The following is a 10379-nucleotide window of genomic DNA, read 5'->3' on the forward strand; positions in this document are numbered from 1 at the left end:
GGTGAGGCTGCTCTGGTGGCATGCACGGAGAAAGAGGCAAACTTATTGACCGTGGTGGTCCTGGAGAAATGTCTCGAGTTGTTGGAGATAGAGGCGGCTTCTGAGGTGCTCGTAGCTTGGACCGAGGTGGCTTTGGTGGAGGAACACGACGTGGTCCTGGGGATCCTTCTGGATCATTGATGGAACAGTTCTCAGGAAGAAGAGTTAGACCTGGAGGAACTGCATCAATGGATAAAGACGAGAACTGTCACGAACTTAGAGATCAGACCTACTAAAGAGACCTGCAGAGCTGCATTGATGACCAGATGTAGTTTTTAAACCAGGAGATGTTTTAAATTTATAAATCCATATCTATAAGTTTGGCCACAAAATTATGAGTATTCCTCATGTGTACTTTAGCATTTTCACTTTTTATGAAGAAACATTAAAACAAGTTAAACGGTGGTGGGTTTAGTTTTTTTTTTCCTTTCATGATGGTTGTTTTAAGACTTAACCATGGGAACCCCTGTTGATCATATCCATGATCATTGTGGAGAAACCAGAGGGCCTCTAAGTGTAACAAAATTTTTGGTTGTGATGTTTTTCATAAACATTCCAAATGTTTTAAACTGTCAAAATAAGAATGTTGCAGAGGTTCCATGGTGTCACCAGTGTGTCTACCAGGAGCAAGCTCAGCATCAGCATGAGGGCTCCCCCTTTCATGCCCAGTGTAAGTCCTAAAGAACCTGTGTGATCCAGGGTGGTGTCCTAAAGTGTAATTTTCTCAGATGCCCAAAGAGTGTCACCTCTGTCACTTGTACCTGGACATGATGGTAATTCAGGATTGGCTCTAGGCTGGGACACATCGCCATCGTCATAATTTGCAAGATGTAATCCTTCCGGCTTTGTTTCTTCAACCTTTAAGGAAATTTTGAGATGTAAGTTTCCATTAAAAATTTCACTGATTTTTATTCACTTTAGAAGAACTTATCTGTTAATGCCAGGGTCTTGATTTATACTCCCTAAATATTTTTTTGCTCAGAAAAATTTTATCACTATATCCACTGATATCGTGTAACCTTTGCTTCATTTCTGTTTGAATCAAAGTCCAGTGTTTGAGAATCTTAAAAGGGGAACTGCTCAGCTTTGTGTGTGTGTGTGTGTGTGTGTGTGTGTGTGTGTGTGTGTGTCTGTTTGTGTGTGTGTAGTGACCAGAGAATAACCTTTATAATGGGCCTCTCTCTTTTCACCTGGTGAGGCTGCTCTGGTGGCATGCACGGAGAAAGAGGCAAACTTATTGACCGTGGTGGTCCTGGAGAAATGTCTCGAGTTGTTGGAGATAGAGGCGGCTTCTGAGGTGCTCGTAGCTTGGACCGAGGTGGCTTTGGTGGAGGAACACGACGTGGTCCTGGGGATCCTTCTGGATCATTGATGGAACAGTTCTCAGGAAGAAGAGTTAGACCTGGAGGACCTGCATCAATGGATAAAGACGAGAACTGTCACGAACTTAGAGATCAGACCTACTAAAGAGACCTGCAGAGCTGCATTGATGACCAGATGTAGTTTTTAAACCAGGAGATGTTTTAAATTTATAAATCCATATCTATAAGTTTGGCCACAAAATTATGAGTATTCCTCATGTGTACTTTAGCATTTTCACTTTTTATGAAGAAACATTAAAACAAGTTAAACGGTGGTGGGTTTAGTTTTTTTTTTTCCTTTCATGATGGTTGTTTTAAGACTTAACCATGGGAACCCCTGTTGATCATATCCATGATCATTGTGGAGAAACCAGAGGGCCTCTAAGTGTAACAAAATTTTTGGTTGTGATGTTTTTCATAAACATTCCAAATGTTTTAAACTGTCAAAATAAGAATGTTGCAGAGGATTCCATGGTGTCACCAGTGTGTCTACCAGGAGCAAGCTCAGCATCAGCATGAGGGCTCCCCCTTTCATGCCCAGTGTAAGTCCTAAAGAACCTGTGTGATCCAGGGTGGTGTCCTAAAGTGTAATTTTCTCAGATGCCCAAAGAGTGTCACCTCTGTCACTTGTACCTGGACATAATGGTAATTCAGGATTGGCTCTAGGCTGGGACACATCGCCATCGTCATAATTTGCAAGATGTAATCCTTCCGGCTTTGTTTCTTCAACCTTTAAGGAAATTTTGAGATGTAAGTTTCCATTAAAAATTTCACTGATTTATATTCACTTTAGAAGAACTTATCTGTTAATGCCAGGGTCTTGATTTATAGTCCCTAAATATTTATTTGCTCAGAAAAATTTTATCACTATATCCACTGATATCGTGTAACCTTTGCTTCATTTCTGTTTGAATCAAAGTCCAGTGTTTGAGAATCTTAAAAGGGGACCTGCTCAGCTTTATGTGTTTGTGTGTGTGTGTGTGTGTGTAGTGAGCAGAGAATAACCTTTATAATTGGCCTGTCTGTTTTCACCTGGTGAGGCTGCTCTGGTGGCATGCACGGAGGAAGAGGCAGAGTAATGGACTTTAGTGGTCCTGGAGAAATGTCCTGAGTTGGTGGAGATAGTGGTGGCTTCTGAGGTGCCCATAGCTTAGACCGAGGTGGCTTTGGTGGAGGAACACGACGTGGTCCTGGGGATCCTTCTGGATCATTGATGGAACAGTTCTCAGGAAGAAGAGTTAGACCTGGAGGACCTGCATCAATGGATAAAGACGAGAACTGTCACGAACTTAGAGATCAGACCTACTAAAGAGACCTGCAGAGCTGCAATGATGACCAGATTTAGTTTTTAAACCAGGAGATATTTTAAATTTATAAATCCATATCTATAAGTTTGGCCACAAAATTATGAGTATTCCTCATGTGTACTTTAGCATTTTCACTTTTTATGAAGAAACATTAAAACAAGTTAAACGGTGGTGGGTTTAGTTTTTTTTTTTCCTTTCAAGATGGTTGTTTTTAAGACTTAACCATGGGAACCCCTGTTGAGCATATTCAGGATCATTGTGGAGAAACCAGAGGGCCTCTAAGTGTAACAAAAGTTTTGGTTGTGATGTTTTTCATAAACATTCCAAATGTTTAAAACTGTCAAAAGAATAATGTTGCAGAGGATCCATGGTGTCACCAGTGTGGCTACCAGGAGCAAGCTCAGCATCAGCATGAGGGCTCCCCCTTTCATGCCCAGTGTAAGTCCTAAAGAACCTGTGTGATCCAGGGTGGTGTCCTATAGGGTAATTTTCTCAGATGCCCAAAGAGTGTCACCTCTGTCACTTGTACCTGGACATGATGGTAATTCAGGATTGGCGGTAGGCTGGGACACATCGCCATCGTCATAATTTGCACTAAGTAATCCTTCCGGCTTTGTTTCTTCAACCTTTAGGGAAATTTTGAGATGTAAGTTTCCATTAAAAATTTCACTGATTTATATTCACTTTAGAAGAACTTATCTGTTAATGCCAGGGTCTTGATTTATAGTCCCTAAATATTTATTTGCTCAGAAAAATTTTATCACTATATCCACTGATATCGTGTAACCTTTGCTTCATTTCTGTTTGAATCAAAGTCCAGTGTTTGAGAATCTTAAAAGGGGAACTGCTCAGCTTTATATGTGTGTGTGTGTGTGTGTGTGTGTGTGTGTGTGTGTGTGTAGTGAGCAGAGAATAACCTTTATAATTGGCCTGTCTGTTTTCACCTGGTGAGGCTGCTCTGGTGGCATGCACGGAGGAAGAGGCAGAGTAATGGACTTTAGTGGTCCTGGAGAAATGTCCTGAGTTGGTGGAGATAGTGGTGGCTTCTGAGGTGCCCATAGCTTGGACCGAGGTGGCTTTGGTGGAGGAACACGACGTGGTCCTGGGGATCCTTCTGGATCATTGATGGAACAGTTCTCAGGAAGAAGAGTTAGACCTGGAGGACCTGCATCAATGGATAAAGACGAGAACTGTCACGAACTTAGAGATCAGCCCTACTAGGGAGACCTGCAGAGCTGCAATGATGACCAGATTTAGTTTTTAAACCAGAAGATGTTTTAAATTTATAAATCCATATCTATAAGTTTGGCCACAAAATTATGAGTATTCCTCATGTGTACTTTAGCATTTTCACTTTTTATGAAGAAACATTAAAACAAGTTAAACGGTGGTGGGTTTAGTTTTTTTTTTTCCTTTCATGATGGTTGTTTTAAGACTTAACCATGGGAACCCCTGTTGATCATATCCATGATCATTGTGGAGAAACCAGAGGGCCTCTAAGTGTAACAAAATTTTTGGTTGTGATGTTTTTCATAAACATTCCAAATGTTTAAAACTGTCAAAATAAGAATGTTGCAGAGGTTCCATGGTGTCACCAGTGTGTCTACCAGGAGCAAGCTCAGCATCAGCATGAGGGCTCCCCCTTTCATGCCCAGTGTAAGTCCTAAAGAACCTGTGTGATCCAGGGTGGTGTCCTAAAGTGTAATTTTCTCAGATGCCCAAAGAGTGTCACCTCTGTCACTTGTACCTGGACATGATGGTAATTCAGGATTGGCTGTAGGCTGGGACACATCGCCATCGTCATAATTTGCACTAAGTAATCCTTCCGGCTTTGTTTCTTCAACCTTTAAGGAAATTTTGAGATGTAAGTTTCCATTAAAAATTTCACTGATTTATATTCACTTTAGAAGAACTTATCTGTTAATGCCAGGGTCTTGATTTATAGTCCCTAAATATTTATTTGCTCAGAAAAATTTTATCACTATATCCACTGATATCGTGTAACCTTTGCTTCATTTCTGTTTGAATCAAAGTCCAGTGTTTGAGAATCTTAAAAGGGGAACTGCTCAGCTTTATGTGTGTGTGTGTGTGTGTGTGTGTGTGTGTGTGTGTGTGTAGTGAACAGAGAATAACCTTTATAATTGGCCTGTCTGTTTTCACCTGGTGAGGCTGCTCTGGTGGCATGCACGGAGGAAGAGGCAGAGTAATGGACTTTAGTGGTCCTGGAGAAATGTCCTGAGTTGGTGGAGATAGTGGTGGCTTCTGAGGTGCCCATAGCTTGGACCGAGGTGGCTTTGGTGGAGGAACACGACGTGGTCCTGGGGATCCTTCTGGATCATTGATGGAACAGTTCTCAGGAAGAAGAGTTAGACCTGGAGGACCTGCATCAATGGATAAAGACGAGAACTGTCACGAACTTAGAGATCAGACCTACTAAAGAGACCTGCAGAGCTGCAATGATGACCAGATTTAGTTTTTAAACCAGGAGATATTTTAAATTTATAAATCCATATCTATAAGTTTGGCCACAAAATTATGAGTATTCCTCATGTGTACTTTAGCATTTTCACTTTTTATGAAGAAACATTAAAACAAGTTAAACGGTGGTGGGTTTAGTTTTTTTTTTTTCCTTTCAAGATGGTTGTTTTTAAGACTTAACCATGGGAACCCCTGTTGAGCATATTCAGGATCATTGTGGAGAAACCAGAGGGCCTCTAAGTGTAACAAAAGTTTTGGTTGTGATGTTTTTCATAAACATTCCAAATGTTTAAAACTGTCAAAGGAATAATGTTGCAGAGGATCCATGGTGACACCAGTGTGTCTACCAGGAGCAAGCTCAGCATCCGCATGAGGGCTCCCCCTTTCATGCCCAGTGTAAGTCCTAAAGAACCTGTGGGATCCAGGGTGGTGTCCTAAAGTGTAATTTTCTCAGATGCCCAAAGAGTGTCACCTCTGTCACTTGTACCTGGACATGATGGTAATTCAGGATTGGCTGTAGGCTGGGACACATCGCCATCGTCATAATTTGCAAGAAGTAATCCTTCCGGCTTTGTTTCTTCAACCTTTACGGAAATTTTGAGATGTAAGTTTCCATTAAAAATTTCACTGATTTATATTCACTTTAGAAGAACTTATCTGTTAATGCCAGGGTCTTAATTTATAGGCCCCAAATATTTATTTGCTCAGAAAAATTTTATCACTATATCCACTGATATCGTGTAACCTTTGCTTCATTTCTGTTTGAATCAAAGTCCAGTGTTTGAGAATCTTAAAAGGGGACCTGCTCAGCTTTATGTGTGTGTGTGTGTTTGTGTGTGTGTGTGTGTGTGTGTAGTGAGCAGAGAATAACCTTTATAATTGGCCTGTCTGTTTTCACCTGGTGAGGCTGCTCTGGTGGCATGCACAGAGGAAGAGGCAGAGTAATGGACTTTAGTGGTCCTGGAGAAATGTCCTGAGTTGTTGGAGATAGTGGTGGCTTCTGAGGTGCCCGTAGCTTGGACCGAGGTGGCTTTGGTGGAGGAACACGACGTGGTCCTGGGGGTCCTTGTGGACCATTGATGGAACAGTTCTCAGGAAGAAGAGGTAGACCTGGAGGACCTGCATCAATGGATAAAGTTGAGCACCGTCAGGAACTTAGAGATCAGCCCTACTAGGGAGACCTGCAGAGCTGCAATGATGACCAGATTTAGTTTTTAAACCAGAAGATGTTTTAAATTTATAAGCCCGTATCTATAAATTTAGCTACAAAATTATGATTATTCCTCGTGTGTACTTTAGCATTTTCACTTTTTATGAAGAAACATTAAAACAAGTTAAACGGTGGTGGGTTTAGTTTTTTTTTCCTTTCAAGATGGTTGCTTTTAAGACTTAACCATGGGAACCCAAGTTAAGCATATTCACGATCATTGTGGAGAAACCAGAGGGCCTCTAAGTGTAACAAAATTTTGGTTGTGATTTTTTTCATAAACATTCCAAATGTTTAAAACTGTCAAAAGAATAATGTTGCAGAGGATCCATGGTGTCACCAGTGTGTCTACCAGGAGCAAGCTCAGCATCAGCATGAGGGCTCCCCCTTTCATACCCAGTGTAAGTCCTAAAGAACCTGTGGGATCCAGGGTGGTGTCCTATAGGGTAATTTTCTCAGATGCCCAAAGAGTGTCACCTCTGTCACTTGTACCTGGACATGATGGTAATTCAGGATTGGCTCTAGGCTGGGACACATCGCCATCGTCATAATTTGCACTAAGTAATCCTTCCGGCTTTGTTTCTTCAACCTTTAAGGAAATTTTGAGATGTAAGTTTCCATTAACAATTTCACTGATTTATATTCACTTTAGAAGAACTTATCTGTTAATGCCAGGGTCTTGATTTATAGTCCCTAAATATTTATTTGCTCAGAAAAATTTTATTACTATACACTGATATCGTGTAACCTTTGCTTCATTTCTGTTTGAATCAAAGTCCAGTGTTTGAGAATCTTAAAAGGGGAACTGCTCAGCTTTATGTGTTTGTGTGTGTGTGTGTGTTTGTGTGTGTGTAGTGACCAGAGAATAACCTTTATAATGGGCCTCTCTCTTTTCACCTGGTGAGGCTGCTCTGGTGGCATGCACGGAGAAAGAGGCAAACTTATTGACCGTGGTGGTCCTGGAGAACTGTCCCGAGTTGTTGGAGATAGAGGCGGCTTCTGAGGTGCTCGTAGCTTGGACCGAGGTGGCTTTGGTGGAGGAACACGACGTGGTCCTGGGGATCCTTCTGGATCATTGATGGAACAGTTCTCAGGAAGAAGAGTTAGACCTGGAGGACCTGTATCAATGGATAAAGACGAGAACTGTCACGAACTTAGAGATCAGACCTACTAAAGAGACCTGCAGAGCTGCATTGATGACCAGATTTAGTTTTTAAACCAGGAGATGTTTTAAATTTATAAATCCATATCTATAAGTTTGGCCACAAAATTATGAGTATTCCTCATGTGTACTTTAGCATTTTCACTTTTTATGAAGAAACATTAAAACAAGTTAAACGGTGGTGGGTTTAGTTTTTTTTTCCTTTCATGATGGTTGTTTTAAGACTTAACCATGGGAACCCCTGTTGATCATATCCATGATCATTGTGGAGAAACCAGAGGGCCTCTAAGTGTAACAAAATTTTTGGTTGTGATGTTTTTCATAAACATTCCAAATGTTTAAAACTGTCAAAATAAGAATGTTGCAGAGGTTCCATGGTGTCACCAGTGTGTCTACCAGGAGCAAGCTCAGCATCAGCATGAGGGCTCCCCCTTTCATGCCCAGTGTAAGTCCTAAAGAACCTGTGTGATCCAGGGTGGTGTCCTAAAGTGTAATTTTCTCAGATGCCCAAAGAGTGTCACCTCTGTCACTTGTACCTGGACATGATGGTAATTCAGGATTGGCTGTAGGCTGGGACACATCGCCATCGTCATAATTTGCAAGAAGTAATCCTTCCGGCTTTGTTTCTTCAACCTTTACGGAAATTTTAAGATGTAAGTTTCCATTAAAAATTTCACTGATTTATATTCACTTTAGAAGAACTTATCTGTTAATGCCAGGGTCTTAATTTATAGGCCCCAAATATTTATTTGCTCAGAAAAATTTTATCACTATATCCACTGATATCGTGTAACCTTTGCTTCATTTCTGTTTGAATCAAAGTCCAGTGTTTGAGAATCTTAAAAGGGGACCTGCTCAGCTTTATGTGTTTGTGTGTGTGTGTGTGTGTGTGTGTAGTGAGCAGAGAATAACCTTTATAATTGGCCTGTCTGTTTTCACCTGGTGAGGCTGCTCTGGTGGCATGCACGGAGGAAGAGGCAGAGTAATGGACTTTAGTGGTCCTGGAGAAATGTCCTGAGTTGTTGGAGATAGTGGTGGCTTCTGAGGTGCCCGTAGCTTGGACCGAGGTGGCTTTGGTGGAGGAACACGACGTGGTCCTGGGGGTCCTTGTGGACCATTGATGGAACAGTTCTCAGGAAGAAGATGTAGACCTGGAGGACCTGCATCAATGGATAAAGGTGAGCACCGTCAGGAACTTAGAGATCAGCCCTACTAGGGAGACCTGCAGAGCTGCAATGATGACCAGATTTAGTTTTTAAACCAGAAGATGTTTTAAATTTATAAGCCCGTATCTATAAATTTAGCTACAAAATTATGATTATTCCTCGTGTGTACTTTAGCATTTTCACTTTTTATGAAGAAACATTAAAACAAGTTAAACGGTGGTGGGTTTAGTTTTTTTTTTTCCTTTCAAGATGGTTGTTTTTAAGACTTAACCATGGGAACCCCTGTTGAGCATAATCACGATCATTGTGGAGAAACCAGAGGGCCTCTAAGTGTAACAAAAGTTTTGGTTGTGATTTTTTTCATAAACATTCCAAATGTTTAAAACTGTCAAAAGAATAATGTTGCAGAGGATCCATGGTGTCACCAGTGTGTCTACCAGGAGCAAGCTCAGCATCAGCATGAGGGCTCCCCCTTTCATGCCCAGTGTAAGTCCTAAAGAACCTGTGTGATCCAGGGTGGTGTCCTATAGGGTAATTTTCTCAGATGCCCAAAGAGTGTCACCTCTGTCACTTGTACCTGGACATGATGGTAATTCAGTATTGGCGGTAGGCTGGGACACATCGCCATCGTCATAATTTGCACTAAGTAATCCTTCCGGCTTTGTGTCTTCAACCTTTAAGGAAATTTTGAGATGTTAGTTTCCATTAAATTTGGGAAGTCAGGACCGTGAGGAGTGCCTTTACCCATTGAGACAGTGTGACAGATCTAACGGGAGACTACAAAGCCTAGTTGGAATGGAACTGATGGAACAGGGGACCAAACCAGGCTCTCTGAATGTGGCTGACAGTGGAGGAGGACTGAGAAACCAAGGACAATGGCAATGAATGTGAACTCTACAGCATGGACGGGCTCACTGTGAGCCTTAACCTTCACCTGGCGATGGATGGAGATAGAGACAGAGCCCCACATTGGAGCACCGGACTGAGCTCCCAAAGTTCTGATGAGGAGCGCATGGAGAGTGATCATGAGAAAGTCAGAACCATGAGGGACGCGTTCACCCACTGAGACGGCAGGACAGAACTAATGGGAGACCACCAAGTCCACTTGGAATGGGACTGATGGAACATGCAACCAAATCGGACTCTCTGAGGGTGGCTGATGGTGGAGGCTGACCGAGGAGCCAAGGACAATGGCGATGGGCTTGGTCTCTACAATATGGATGGGCTCTGTGTGAGCCTTGTCAGTTCGGTTGCTCACCTTCCTGGACCTGGGGGGAGTTGGGAGGACCTTGGTCTCAACATAGTGTAGAGAACCCTGATGGCTGTTTGGCCTCAAGAGGGAGGGAGTGGGGGTGTGGGTGGAGGGGAGTGGAGGGAAGGGGGAGGAGGAGGGGAGGAGATGGCAATTTTTAATAAAAAATAAATAAACTGGAAAAAAAATTTCACTGCTTTTTATTCACTTTACAAGAACTTATCTGTTAATGTCAGGATCTTGATTTATAGTCCCCAAATATTTATTTGCTCAGAAAAATTTTATCACTATATCCACTGATATCGTGTAACCTTTGCTTCATTTCTGTTTGAATCCAATTCTGGTGTTTGAGAATCTTAGAAGGGGACCTGCTCAGGGAAATTTTATCTCTAAAACCACTCTTATCG

Source organism: Arvicola amphibius, chromosome 1, assembly GCF_903992535.2.
Source record: "Arvicola amphibius chromosome 1, mArvAmp1.2, whole genome shotgun sequence".
In the NCBI taxonomy this organism is placed as follows: domain Eukaryota; kingdom Metazoa; phylum Chordata; class Mammalia; order Rodentia; family Cricetidae; genus Arvicola; species Arvicola amphibius.